Source organism: Antechinus flavipes, chromosome 2, assembly GCF_016432865.1.
Source record: "Antechinus flavipes isolate AdamAnt ecotype Samford, QLD, Australia chromosome 2, AdamAnt_v2, whole genome shotgun sequence".
Taxonomy (NCBI): domain Eukaryota; kingdom Metazoa; phylum Chordata; class Mammalia; order Dasyuromorphia; family Dasyuridae; genus Antechinus; species Antechinus flavipes.
Genome location: NC_067399.1, coordinates 465,373,170 through 465,387,905, shown reverse-complemented (window position 1 = coordinate 465,387,905; position 14,736 = coordinate 465,373,170). Strand labels below are relative to the sequence as shown.

At 34.1% G+C, this 14,736-nt stretch overlaps 1 protein-coding gene across 5 annotated transcripts in view; it reads left to right on the top strand.

The window, feature by feature from the left end:
* The window catches only part of STRBP (spermatid perinuclear RNA binding protein), a 134,732-nt gene that overhangs the window by 60,096 nt on the left and 59,900 nt on the right, over nucleotides 1–14,736 (top strand). The gene's annotated exons all lie outside the window — the stretch shown is intronic.

Below are 14,736 nucleotides of genomic sequence, written 5' to 3'. Positions count from 1 at the left end.
AGTATAATTCTTCTGCAAACCTCATTAGCATTTTCCTTAGCAAGTTGCCTTATCAAAATGTCTGTTATTGGATTTTCTCCATTTGTTCTTGTGATAGCGGTGTGCAAACATCCCACAAAGTCAGCAAAGGGTTCATTTGGCCCTTGTGTTATTTTTGTGAAGGCCCCCCCCTTGTCGTCTTTATTGTGGAGAGCAGCCCACGCTTTGATAGCATTAGCAGCAATTTGCTCATATGCTGCTATAGAATAATTAATTTGTACTGCGACATCTGCATAAGGACTGACACCTGTTAGTAGGTCATAGGTGATTGCAGCATGAACTCCACTTTGACTATTTTCACTATATTCAGAAAGCCACAAGTAGTTTTGTCCAGATTCTAGGCATATCTTTGCTATAGATTTCCAGTCATTAGGGGTCAAGATTTCAAAAGCCAAATTCTGTAATAACATCTTAACATAAGTTGATGTAGCCCCATAAAGAGTGTAAGCTTTTTTCAGGTCTTTGAGGATTTCTATATCAAAAGGAGAGTATCTTCTACTTTCTTGACCTGAAGAATTAAACTGTTGAATAACTGGAAAAATGTGGTGTTGGAATTCCAATACATTTCTCCCTTCTTCTTTGGCCTTAATTAGTCCCTTTTGCAATCTACTCAAAGGAGCAACTGGATGCTGGGTGGGAGGTGCTGGTACTGTCACTCTCCCCCCCCCCCCCCACTCCCCCTCCTCCTTCCATCCTGGAGGGTGGAGTTGATGGAGGAGAGCCAATTACCTGCTCCTCAGGTGGGGCTGAAGCTGCCTCAGATTCAACCCCACCCTTGAGCCTCACTTAAGCCTCCATGCCCTGTGGGGATATGGCCATTAATCTGTTCTTTGTCTTCCTCCTTTATCTCAGGCTTCCCCCTTTGGCTATTCCTAGAGTTTTTTCCTTTTCTCCTAGAACTTATATGGTATTTTAAGGCCAACAGTATAGTATTGTATAAATAGAATGCCTCGAAGGGAACTGACTGAGGACAGGTCGGAGAGCTGTTGATCAACCAATGCCCAGTTATCTAGAGAGATTTGCTCTACCTCTAAGAACCAAGAGGAGGTGCATTTTAATATACCCAGAAGTCTAGCTGCCTGTTCCCAAGTTACAAGTAGCCCTTGATCTTCTATCAGATCACGCAGGCTTTCTATAGCACCACTCCTGGGTGGGGCTGGGGTTGGGGGGGTTGGAGTGGGGGATGGAGAATCTTTACCTAGGATCTGTCCCATTTCAGCCAAAAAGTTACTGCTTTAGTCTTTAAGAAAATAAGTTCCCTGTTTGTCTTATACTCACCTAAGTTCCTGGTCACTGGAGACTTCTTCAGTGAAAGTAGGGTCCTTGGTTCCCACGCTTGGGCGCCAAATGTAATGACCGCGTATTTAAAATCAGCTGGAGTCAGGAATTCAGGTTAAGGGAAAAATCTTCAATATTTATTAAATATTTATTAAAGTGAAGAGGTGAATAAAGATTGCGATAGCAACATGGGTAGCTGTGACAGGAAGCCGGCTAACAGAGAGCAGTCTGCGCTGAGCAAACCGACGCAATAGCAATGCCAAAAGTCTCTCCTTCCCCTTCCTTTTCCACTCCCCTGCCTCCACCCACCAAAATCGTCATTTCCTATACAACACATCAAGACTTGCACAAAGAGTGGGCGGGGCCATTCTTTCTCCAAGCTTATATATTAATAGGGTATGGTCCAATTACTATTTAGCCTCATGTGCTTGGGACCCTCAACTCAAGCCTCAGCCCATTACAAGTGACTTAGTATATTTTCAGGTATTTGTCACAAAAGTACCAGAACTTAATGGAAAATTTGACATATAAGATCCTGAAGAATTATAAAGGTAAACATCTAAGATCATCAAAAAACCCCAAAATATTTACTATTTATATGTGAAAGTGTTATCAGTATTACCTTTTTTTCTTTTTTATTGAGGCAATTAGGGTTAAGTGACTTGCCCAGAGTCACACAGTTGGGAAGTATTAGTATCTGAGGCAGGATTTGAACTCAGACCCTCCCGTTTTAAGACCTGGTGCTTTATCCACTGCATCATCTAGCTGCCTCTATCAATATTCTCAAGATTGTCATCTGGCCTTGTGTGATTTGAAAGTAAGTTTTGGAAGAAAATTATTTTAATTAAGGCTATTTTGGCTCTTTAGTGGATTGATGATTTTTAATAGTGTGGATACTCTTTCTCATTAATATGAGCTCTAAATTTCTCCTTTTTTTTTTTTTTTTGTCTTAGGTTATTTTTCTTTATTATCTCCCACAGATTCTTTATTGGAGATTACCTAGTTTACTGTAAGCTTTTCTCTTCTTTTAATATTTCAGGTATGCCAAAATGCCTATAGGTTGTTTAGCAGTGCTTTAAATAAATATTTTTTCAAGTCAAAAAAAAAAAAAAAAAAAAAGAAAGTAAGTTTTGGGCTGAACTGAGTGACGGGATGATTCTCAAAAATAATTGCTCCTTTTCCTACCAGTTTATCTCATATAGATGAGGCATGAGCGGAAGAAGTGATGGAGAAAAAACCATGGGGTTTGAGGGCTGGACTGGAACCTTATTCTCATCACATCTGGGTTAAAGAGAGAACAACATATACATCTAGAAGGCTTAAACAGTCCTCTAAATTTATAAAGAGATTAAAAAGATGAGGAAACAGGGTAAATGGAAAGGGGAACAGAGATGTGGCATTTCTTTAGAAGGGCATTTAGATTAAGATTTAGTAGGGTGGTAGGAAAGGAATAGGGAGAGATTCTTAGAGGAGTGGGTAGAATATAGAATAGTGTAGAGGATAAGGGAAAGATTCTTTAAAAAAGTATGGATTAGGGAGGTAGTATTATAAATAGAGGAAAAATAGGATAAAAAGAGGTTCAGGAGGATGGTGGTGAGGAAAAATAGGATAGAGAGATACACAAATAGTAATAACAAGTTTGAATGTGAATTAGATCAACTCATCCATAAAAGGTATAGCAGAATGGATTAAAAATCAGAAAGTGACAATATGCTCCTTATAAAAAACACATTTAAGAATGAGACACAGTTAAAATAAAGGAATCACGTCGACTTTGTTATTCAGCAGCAGATGCAAAAACAAAGCCGTTAGCAATCATGATCTCAGAAAAAGTTAAAACAAATAGATTTAATTAAAGTAATAAACAGCTTAATTGCATTATAATAAAAGATACCATAGTTAAGTAATATAAATATTAAATCTATATACAACAAATACTATAGTATCTAAATTTTTAGAAGAAAATTTAAAAGAATTATAGATGGAAATAAATATTAGTATTACAATAATGGAAGGCATTAATCTTCTATTCAGAATAAGAGCTTTAAAAATAAAGACCTATTTACTTTAAGGAAGTAAATAGAATTTTAGATAAACCAGATATCTGAAGAGAATTGAACGGGGATAGAAAAGAATACACCTTTTTCTTATCAGTACAAGGTAATATTACAAATATTGACCATATATTAGGGCATAAAAATATTAATAGTTAAAAGCAGAAGTGTTAAGATACTTCCTTTCATGATTACAGTATAATAAAATTATATTAAGGGACCATGGAATCGTCGAAACAACTAAATGGAAACCTAATCCCTTTTTTTTTTTTTTATGTTAAACATGTTAAAAATATATTAAATCCAATATATGTATACATATTTATACAATTATCATGATGCACAAGAAAAATCAGATCAAAAAGTAAAAAAAAAAAAGAGAACGAAAACAAAATGCAAGCAACAACAAAAAATGTAAAAATAATATGTTGTGAGCCACACTCCTATAGTCCTCTCTCTGGATGCAGATGGGTCTCTCCATCACAAGACTTGAAATTGGCGTCAATCATCTTGTTTGCCACATCCATCAGAATTGATTTTTGTATAGTTTTCTTGTTGCCATGTACAATGGTTCTGCTCACTTCACTTAGTATCAATTCACTTAGTATCAATTCATATGAGTCTTTCTAGGTCTTTCTAAAATCATCCTCCTGATCATTTCATATAGAACAATAATATCCCATAACATTCATAACTTATTCATCCATTTCCCAACTGATGAGCATCTACTCAAGTTTCCAGTTTCTTGCCATTACAAAAAGGGCTGCCACAAACACTTTTGCACATATGGGTCTCTTCCTCCCTCCTTTAAGATTGCTTTGGGATATAAGCCCAGTAGAAACACTGCTGGATCAAAGGCTATGCACAGTTTGGACATATAAACAGCCTAATTTTAAAGAATGAGTGAGATGAAAGCATAGGGAAAAAAAATTCTTTAAAGAAAATGACAGTCATGTGGCAACATGACTTAGGAGATACAGGAAAAGCAGTAATCAGGAAAGTATATCTTTTAAGTTCTTATATGAATAAAATGAAGAAAGAGTAGACCAGTTATTTGGAGATTCAACTGAAAAAGCTAAAAAAAAGATCAAATTAAAACCCCCCCAAACTCTTTAAATTGGAAATCCTAAATATTAATGGTGACATTAATAAAACTGCATGTAAAAAAACTATTGAATTGATAAATGAAGCTGAGTTGGTATTATTAAAAAAACCAATGAGACGAGACATTGTTTAATATAATTCAAAAAAAGAAGACCAAATTATTAGTATAAGAAATGAAAAGAGTATATACCAGTAATAAAGATGAAATTAAACCAATCTTTGCTGTATTGCCCAACTAAAATCCAAAATACTTACCTGTAGCTTCATTTTTTAAAAAAAAATATATATATTTTTATATTTAATAATTACTTTATATTGACAGAATCCATGTCAGGGTAATTTTTTTACAACATTATCCCTTGCACTCATTTCTGTTCCAATTTTTCCCCTCCCTCCCTCCACCCCCTCCCCTAGATGGCAAGCAGTCCTATATATGTTGGATATGTTGCAGTATATCCTAGATACAATATATGTTTGCAGAATCAAACAGTTTTCTTGTTGCACAGGGAGAATTGGATTCAGAAGGTGTAAATAACCCGGAAAGAAAAACAAAAATGCAGATAGTTCACATTCGTTTCCCAGTGTTCTTTCTTTGGGTGTTGTAGCTTCATTTTTAAAAAAATCTACAAACCCTAATTTTTCTAAGCATCGTCTTATTTCTTTAACTCTTGTGTTTTGAGTAATTTTTATTTTAAATTTTCAGAGCAAATATTTTTAGTATGGAAACCTCTTCAGCTTAATTATGTGACACTTATTGATCATAGATTGGAGGTAAAATGCATCAAATTTTGAGAAGTATAGGAAATACAAGCTTATTATGATTCACCTATAATTTGTTTTCTTCCCCTTTTCCTCTTCTTCCTGTTCTTAGGAAGAATCTTTCTCCCCTCCCCACTTCATAGAATCAAATTAAATTTACCAAAGACCTTAAGTCATAGTCATAGAATGTTAGACAACAAATATAGAATGTTAGAGCAGGTTGAAAGGCACCTGAGAAGGTTCTGTTAAGCCTCTTATTTTATAGATAGAAACCGAGATATAAAGAACCAAAGCAGAAGCTGTCTTTGTTTTTTGCTGGGACCTGTAATTTCATTTTTGTAGTGAGGCACACTTTCCAATACAGGTTGGTATCTGTTTTATAACTTGTGGTTTTAGAGTTACCTGTATATTGAGGAAGGTAAGTGATTTTTCAGGATTTGAACCCATGTTTTCCAGATCTTGAGCCCAATATTTTAAATTCTGTGCTATACTGTTTTCTGTATTATTCATAGAATATTCCATATTACTCTTTTAATTCATGGGTAATAAGTACTTTTGTATTCTAAAAAATGGTCCTGCGTAGTCTCTAATGAGTTCTTATGGAGAAAGTTTATCATTATATGAGGAAGACTATCAGACATGGTATCTGAATATTTTGATTTGAATTCTGGGTTGAATATATATTTGTAGGATTATTAGGCAAATGACTTTCATTACTTTGAGTTTCATTTACATCATATGTGAAGTAGGAATAATAAATATTTACATATTCAGAGTAAATATTTTCCCATTTATTGCAAGCATGGGTAATGTTGAACATGAAGTCTACATATTTTGTGTTAATCTTGTTAAATTACGTATTTAGTTTTAGTAGATTTCAAATCCCAAGTCTTTGTTGCTAATGAAGAAGTGTTGTTAATACCTCCTGCTGTCTTGGATTTGGAGATGGAAGAGATCTTAGATATTATCTAATCCAATTTCTCATTTTACATATGAGGAAATTGAGACAAAAAAGGAGAGTACTTTGTCAGAATTTTTTGACTTTCCCATAAGTTGGTTTTCCCTTAGCGTGCCTGTTTTCTGTCCTCTTATCACAGACTCAAATAAAGCCTTCATCTAGGGAAACAAATTACTAGAATATTAGAATATATTTTGACTTAATATAAGGGAAGATTTCCTAACAGAGTTGTGAGCTGTAAGTTGAACAGTTTACTGAAAATCTTTTGAGTATAGGCTAGAAATGGTCACTTGTTGAAATTGTCCCAAGGTCACACAGGTATTAAGAAACAGAAAGGAGATTTGTTTGATTCCATATTCAGTAATCTTTGTCATGTAACTCCTATTTAAAATACTTTAATGACTTTTGGCTTTATCAGTGTGGACTTTATTTTCAATAATGCCAGTTAGAATTTGACTGCTTATTAGATAATTGTCAAGAGTTGTTTTGACCTCAAAATTTATTTCCCTGGTAACTAACTTGGTGATCAATCTTTCCCTTAGTTAGGTTGGACCTCAAAAAGATATATAGATAATCCATTATTGATCTTACACTGAAATCTTTTCCAATTTAGTAGGACCATGCAGAGATTGTACTTTGCTAGCAGAACCCTGGGAGCCCATGGCTACCTTCATAGTGAGGTTTCATAGTAAGACTTTGGTGTTACTTTTTATGCACGATGCTAACTTCATATTTTCAAGGTAACTGTTGCACTGAAAGAGTTTGAAGTGACCTTCAAGTTTATCTAGTAAAATTGCTACCAGAACCATGGAACTAAGTCATAGTTTATTGAAATTAGAAGAATCTGGAAGAGTCTTAGAAGAGATCTTCCTTCATGCTCTTATTTTGAGGCCCTGGGACTTATCTGCCTTAGGTAATAGACCTCAGAATAACATGTCTGGGAGAAAACTCTGTGTGTGTGTGTGTGAGGGGGCAGGATGACAGACAGTAGACACACTATCCAGATGTAATGCAATTGACACATAATAATCTGATGAATTTGTTGAGTATAAAGTGAATTTTTAAGTTTTATAGGGAAAACATTTAGAATTTCCCATTTAGAATCCAGCTTTACCTCCTGACAATAAAAGAACATTGAGTAGAATTTCTCAATAGTTTTGGTCATATTTAGCTTTAGAAGGATACAGGTATAGATTCTCTCTGGTATCTATAACATACCCCCAGCTTTTTTTTTCATCCTCCAATCAGAAAGCATTTATTAAGAATTTTACTAGCACCAGGCACTGTATATACAATATCCTTGGGGATATAAAGAAATGATTCCTGTTCTCAAATAACTTACTTTTTAGGAAAAAAAATCAAATTTTGTTATTTTCAACTAGCAAAAATTAACTTTGTCTCTCCCACTTCCCAAAATAAAAAAGGAAAAACAGAATGGTTGTTCAACACAATTTTTTGAATTCCTAGGCCTTTTAAACTTAACTTTACAATATTGTTATATTTGTGTAAATTGTTCTTTTTTTTTTTTTTGCTGAGGCAATTGGGGTTAAGTGACTTGCCCAGGGTCACACAGCTAGACAGTGTCTGAGACCAGATTTGAACTCAGGTCCTCCTGACTTCAGGGTTGGTGCTTTATCCACTGCGCCACCTAGCTGCCCCCTGTGTAAATTGTTCTGACTCTACTTCATTTTGGTCTCTTAGTTGTCTATAATCATTTCCTTCATTTTTTATAGCAAATTAGCATTCTATTAATGATTAATCAAAAAACATTTTTATATTCTCTGACTTTAAAGAAGTTACTATCTGCATTTATATATTATAACGTATTCATATTCTTTAGTTATGGACACCTCACATTTCCATTTTTTGCTATCTCAAAAATAGCTATAATTATTTGTGTTCATTTTTAGACTTTGTTTTCTTTAGGACTAACATCTTCCTTAATCTACTCTTTCTCTACCCTTTTCCGTTCTTGTCCTTTGTTGCAACGCCCATGATCTTAGGCTTCATTTTCCTCATCTTTGTGAGGATTTGGAATAGATGGAGGCAGCGGAACATTTTGAATATTTCTTATTAAGGATCTTGAAGTTTTCTGTTTTCTTCAAAGACAAAGTCAATCTCTTAAAAATTTCCAACTGAAGAAAAAGTGTGCCTTACTGCTTAGAAAAGAAAGGTATATATTGGCTGCTTGTGTACAGTGGGACGAATACTAGTCTAGATATCAGAAAACTTATGCTTGAATCCTGGCTCCTAGGTATATTTTATGATTAGGGATAAGTAATAATTATAAGAAATGAAGCTTTTGGAACCTCAGTCATATGTAAAATGGAAGTGATAATATTTATATATCAATAAATGGCTTGTGAATGAAGCTTGGTAGTAGAGTGTGCTAGGGATACATTTTTTAATGGATTTCATTTGTAGCCCATAAATGCTAATAGCACACATGGTATGTTTTTCTGTTATATCTTGCCCTTAGGGCTAATTGATTAGCTTAACTCCTTTTCTGATTTTGTATATATATTTTGTACCACTTCTGGTTTGCATCGTTAATAATACGGTTTATTTGTGCCTTTGTATAAACTGAAATTTTAATTCTTCAGAAACTGTGGTATTGTGATTTGCAGCCCTCTAGTATTGTAGGAACAATATTGGTACTGTGAAGATGGGCCTTTGTGTCAAAGAAGAGATGGTTAGGATTCATTAAAAACACTGCAAAAGTGTTTCTACTGGGCTTATATCCCAAAGAGATCTTAAAGGAGGGAAAGGGAACCATATGTGCAAAAATGTTTGTGGCAGTCCTTTTTGTAGTAGCAAAAAAGTGGAAACTGAGTGGGAGAATGGCTGAATAAGTTATGGCATATGAATGTTGTGGAATATTATTGTTCTGTAAGAAATGACCAGCAGGATGATTTGAGAGAGGTCTGGAGAGACTTACATGAACTGATGCTAAGTAACAGGACCAGAAGATTATTGTATACAGCAACAAGATTATATGACAATTATGCAATGGACATGGCTCTTTACAACAATGAGATGATTCAGATCAGTTCCAATGGTCTTATGATGAAGAGAGCCATCTTTACCCATAGAGAGGACTGTGGGAACTGAATGTGGATCACAACATAGAACTTTCACTTTTTCTGTTGTTTGCTTGCATTTTGTTTTCTTTCTCAGTTTTTTTCCCTTCTTGATCTGATTTTTCTTGTGCAGCAAGATAACTATAAATATGTATACATGTATTGGATTATCTGCCATCTAGGGGACGGAGGGAGTGGGGAGGAAGGAGGGGAAAATTTGGAACACAAGGTTTTGCAAGGGTCAGTGTTTTGTAAATAAAAAGCTTTAATAAAAATAAATAAATAAAAGTTTTCCAGATGCATTTCAGGCTCCTCTCTTCTTCCTCTATAATTTTTAGATCCACTTTATTCTCTTATCTTTAATGCCTTAAGATATGTGTACTGATTACCTATATAAACCTTGTATCCATTTGTATATTATAGTCTGGACAAAAGAAAATTTTATTTATAGAATAACTCAAGTAAGGTAGCACTATATATAACTAAACAGCATGACTTTCTATATCTCAAGAACAGGAGTCATTAAATTATAGAGAAGTCCTATTTAAAAGAAATGCAGAAATATAGTATTTGGACACATTTAAAACAAATACTTAATCATAATAAGGTCAACTTGAATAATTAAAGATAGATTCATTGCTCTTAGTAGGGTCATGTCAATATGGTGAAAGTAATGATATTTGTTCAGTTAATCTACAGATTAGACTGTGCCTTATTAATCCAATTAACAAAAGAATTTTAGTACTAGATTTAAAAAAATAGAATTCATTTGGAGGAACAAAAGAATTCTAGTTCTCTTAGGGGAAATAATAATTTAAGGAAGGGGGAAGAATAAATGAAAAAAAAATCTCAAATGCTTTCTTTATGCTAGGCACTCTGCTATACTCTAGCATACAAAGTGTTTTCAGGAAGTTTACATTTTAGTAGGGGATAGGGACTGGGGAGAAACTCATCTGTGGGAATGAGTGATGTCCAGGAAAAGGAGTTGTATAGGAATGATGAGATGATCTATTGGTTGGCAGACTGATATATCTTTTCCAAAGATATGTAATAGTATTGGTTTTGGAGATTTTTTTCTGGTGGTCTTAGCACAAACACAGTGGCTAGCATATAACAGGTCCTTAATATTTATTGATTCATTTTCTAGTCTATTCCAGAAGTTCTTAGTAGCATGAGGTGGCAAGAGTTGGTAAAGTGGTCAGAATGGGCAACTGATTGGGATATGAAGCACTTACAGACCTCAGTTATAAACTGGTAATTGTCAAACCTATTTGGTGCTAGTTAAAAAATAGAAAAGTTGATCAGTGGTGAAATTGAGATAAGCAAGAATCAGAAACAAATTCAGTGATCAAATCTTTGATAAATTTATAAAACGAACTGCTTGAAGGGAAATTTTGCAATTTGATAACTCCTGGAAAAAACCAAGTTTTTATATCCTCTTTCCCCCAAAAGTCTTACTAGACTTTTATCTTACATATGCCACAATGAGTTGCAGATGGAATTGTAACCTAAATATAAAAGCTCACATTAAAAAATGTACATAGAGGAAAAGTCTGGACAAGAACTGATGCTAAGTGAAGTGAGCAGAACCAAGAAAGCATTATACACAGTAAGAACAAGATTTTGTGATGGACTTGGCTCTATTCAGCAATGAGATGATTCAAAGCATCCCATTCAGAAAGAACTATGGAGAAAAAATGTGGTTCAAAGCATAGTATTTTTGCCTTTTTTTGTTTTGTTGTTTGCTTTTTCTTTCTCTTGTTTTTTCCCCCCATTTGGTCTGATTTTTTTGGTACAGCATGACAGATACAGAAATATGTTTAAAAAAATTTTACATGTTTAACCTATTTCAGATTGCTTTCTGAGTTAGGGAAGAGAGAAGTGGGGAGAGAGGGAGAAAAATTTGGAACATGAGCTTTTTGCAAAGGTGAATGGTGACACTATCTTTGATGAATTTGGGGTTTTATTATTTTTTGTGGGGGGTGAGGCAGTTGGGTTAGGTGACTTGCCTAGGGTCACACAGCTAATAAGTGTTAAGTGTTTGAGACTGAATTTGAAGTCAGATGCTCTTGACTCCAGGGCTGGTACTCTCTTTGTAAAATCTAGCTTACTACTCTTACATATATTTGGAAAAATAAAATACTATTTAAAAGAAAAAAGATTGTCTGACAAATTTTGCTCCTTCCCTCCTTCCTCTCCTCTCCCTAAGACAGCAAGCAATCTGATATGTTAAACATGTATAATGATTTTAATTTAATTTAATTCCATATTTGTCATGTTGTGCAAGAAAAATCAGACCAAAAAGGGAAAAAACATTAGAAAGAAAAACAAAAAATGGTGAATATACTATATTTTGATGCAAATTCAGTTTCCATAGTTTTCTTTCTGGATGTGGTTGGCATTTTCTATCCCAAGTCTATTGGTGTTGCCTTGAATTACTGTATTGCTGAGAAGAGACAAGTCCATCCCAGTTGATTATCACATAATCTTGGCTGTTATTATGTACAGGTTTTTGGTTCTGAAGAGCTCTCATTTCATTGATAAATACTTTTCAAACTTTTTAAATTTTCTATCAGCAATTCTAGTTGACTTTATGCCAAAACTACATTTTTCTTTGAGGTTTTACTTGTATATGTTTTGGAATCATTCTCATCTGGATTTTGGTGTTGAGCTTTTGTCACCATAACAGCCTTTTTTTACATAATTAAGTTATTTTTTTGGTTTGTACAGTCTTCCAGGTCTGACTTTGGATTTATGTTGGGATTAGAACCTTAGCACTTTTGTTGCTACTTTCTTGCATTATTATTAGTGTTGTGTTTTTCAGGATTACAGGGCCAGGTAATGCTGGAGACTTGGCAGTTGAAAGATTTCAGTACTCTTAAAGTGGTCTGAGTTCTTTGCTATTGGTCTGAGCTTTGTATTCCCTGACCTGGATTGGAATCTTAGCCATAGTAGATTGTAGTAGCCATAGTAGCTGCTTTTTCAGCCTCCTAGAAGGTTCTGCTCTTTTAAGGCAAGATAGTAAGGAATGGTGTGTATATTAGAGACCAGCCCAGTCATGTGCAGAGTGTCCTCAGCAGATTCTCTTTCCTCACCAACTCATGAATGTTGTTAATTCACAAATCTCAAAGGATTTTATGTATGTGTATAAATATCCATTTCATTTCCTTATGTATTAATAATGATAATACCCTTTCTTTTCATAGTGCTTTTAAGTTTTATAGTTTTTTTGGGGGGAGGGGGTGTAGACTTTGTCTTCCTGTTTCACTTAGAGTTCAAGTGTAATAGCTAGGGGCCTGATCCAACTCCTGAATGACATATAAACTATTTTTGTTTCTTCCCATTCCCCAACCTGACCTGAACCTCTTTTCCTCTTTTTAGACAATCTGTTGAGTCCCCTGTTATTTGAAAGGATGTTTCTGAAAAGGTGAAATTATAATATCCATACTTTGCTGAAGGAACTGAGCTCCAGAAAGCAACTTGTCTTTTCTGACCCAGATAACAGTTTCCAAACTGTGGTAGATGGTGCCAGAGAGTAGAGTGTGTTGGCAAAGGCCCAGAAATAAAATTATTATATTACAGAAGGATCTAGCATATTTTTTTCTAGAAGTAGTCTATAGTCTATAGTACAGTAAAAAAAAAAAAAAAAATTCTGTGTGTTCCAGCTTTATGAATTGAAGGCATATTTTAAAGCTGTGGGTTTTCATTTTTGCTAAAATGAGAAAAGATGCATTTTCTGAAGTTGTATTAACAAAATTGGGGTATCTTAGCTTCCTTTTCCATCCCATCCCCCCACTCCATATTGTTAACAAAATTAAAAGCCACCCTTATCTCATAAACTTCATTAATAAGTACTACTAAAGTACCACTTTTTTGTTTTGGTATTTGATATCCAATTTTTTGTCTCAGGAAGATATAGCAGACATAGATACTTAACTTTTTTGGGGAGCATTAGGGCCTTCTTTTATAAAGTAGTATAGGATTACAGAACTTGATACACATTCAGGAACAGGAATACCTTAATTAATCTTACAATAAAGCATAAATAGTTATTTTGAAGAGTACAACTTAGGTACTATTTTCTATTCCCCTTTTTTGCCCCTCTTTTTTTCTTTCGCTAGTGGGTTTTATATTACCACAATAATGTAAATAAAATCACTGTAAAGAGGCAATAAAACACTGGTCAAATATAATAGTCATTGCATATTTCTTAATTATATTCATTTGGGGGTATGTTCTTTCTAAGAGTGTTTTGGGTAAGTAGCTAATCTTAAAAGTATCTGTAAATATTATTGAAAGCATTTCAATAATTTCAATAACTAGAGTTATTGAATGGCATTTCATTAGTGTAGAGAGCTCCAGTGATGGAAGCTTTCTATATACCAGCAGATCAAACTGAAACTCATCTCTAATTTAGTGCATATGTCATAGGTCTCAAGACTCAGTTGAGTCACAATGATGTGCTCTTAAGTGTCAGAAATAGGATTTATGATTAGGTCTTCCTGAGTCTGAGCACAGTGCTCTTATCTACTAAGATCATTCTGTTTTTCATCACAATAAATAGTAAAATAAACAAAAAATTCCGAGTGGTCTTTTGCTATAGGATTTAAGATATGAAGATGCCTTAGAAATTATCTACTCCAATTTTGTGTTACAGGTTTAGAAACTGTGACCTAGAGAAGTGAAGTGACTTGACAATAGTAGTAAGAAATTGAGCTAGGATTTAATGGAGGAGGGGGGGAGCACTTTAATGAATATTATTATTAACTATATTTTATCTTCATTATCATCAGAATATTAATTTAAATAGCTTTCATTCATTAGAACCTTTTGAAATCACTAAACCTAAGTAGTGATATAATTTAGGTGAGTTTGCTGAACTCACAGAATTTTGAGTAATGACATGGATAATTTTGCATGTAGGTCATACATAGTTGGCTTATCAGTTGGACACAGTTGTGTATGTGTCTACCGTATAAGACACTGTATTTCTTACATGCATCCACTGAAAAAAACTAGTGGGACTTTCTTCGGAGGACAGAAGATAGAGCAGCTATTTCTATTGGTTAAGTTGTTAGTATTCATCTTGTAAATATCTTTTCAATGGAGAGGTATTTTAAATAGAAGGGAAACAATTTTCCCTTGTTTTGAGTTAGGTGATAAACAGTTTTAATTACTCCCTTTGCTACCTCTGCAACTGAAACACCTGTTGTATTTTGGTATTAACTCTCTAGGTTTGCTTTGTTTGGAAACTGCATGGATTATATATAATAATTCCAGAATTGTTTCACTGATGCTTGACACATTCACATTTTTCTAAACAATGGAATAAATTGGTCCCTGCAAAAGTTGTACAAAATAAAATACAAAGGAGTTGAGACCTAATGGATTTAAACATTATGTTAGAGATTTAGACAAATCTAGGTCTTAATCTAGCTGAAAGTACCTTGACTTTGGTTCATTC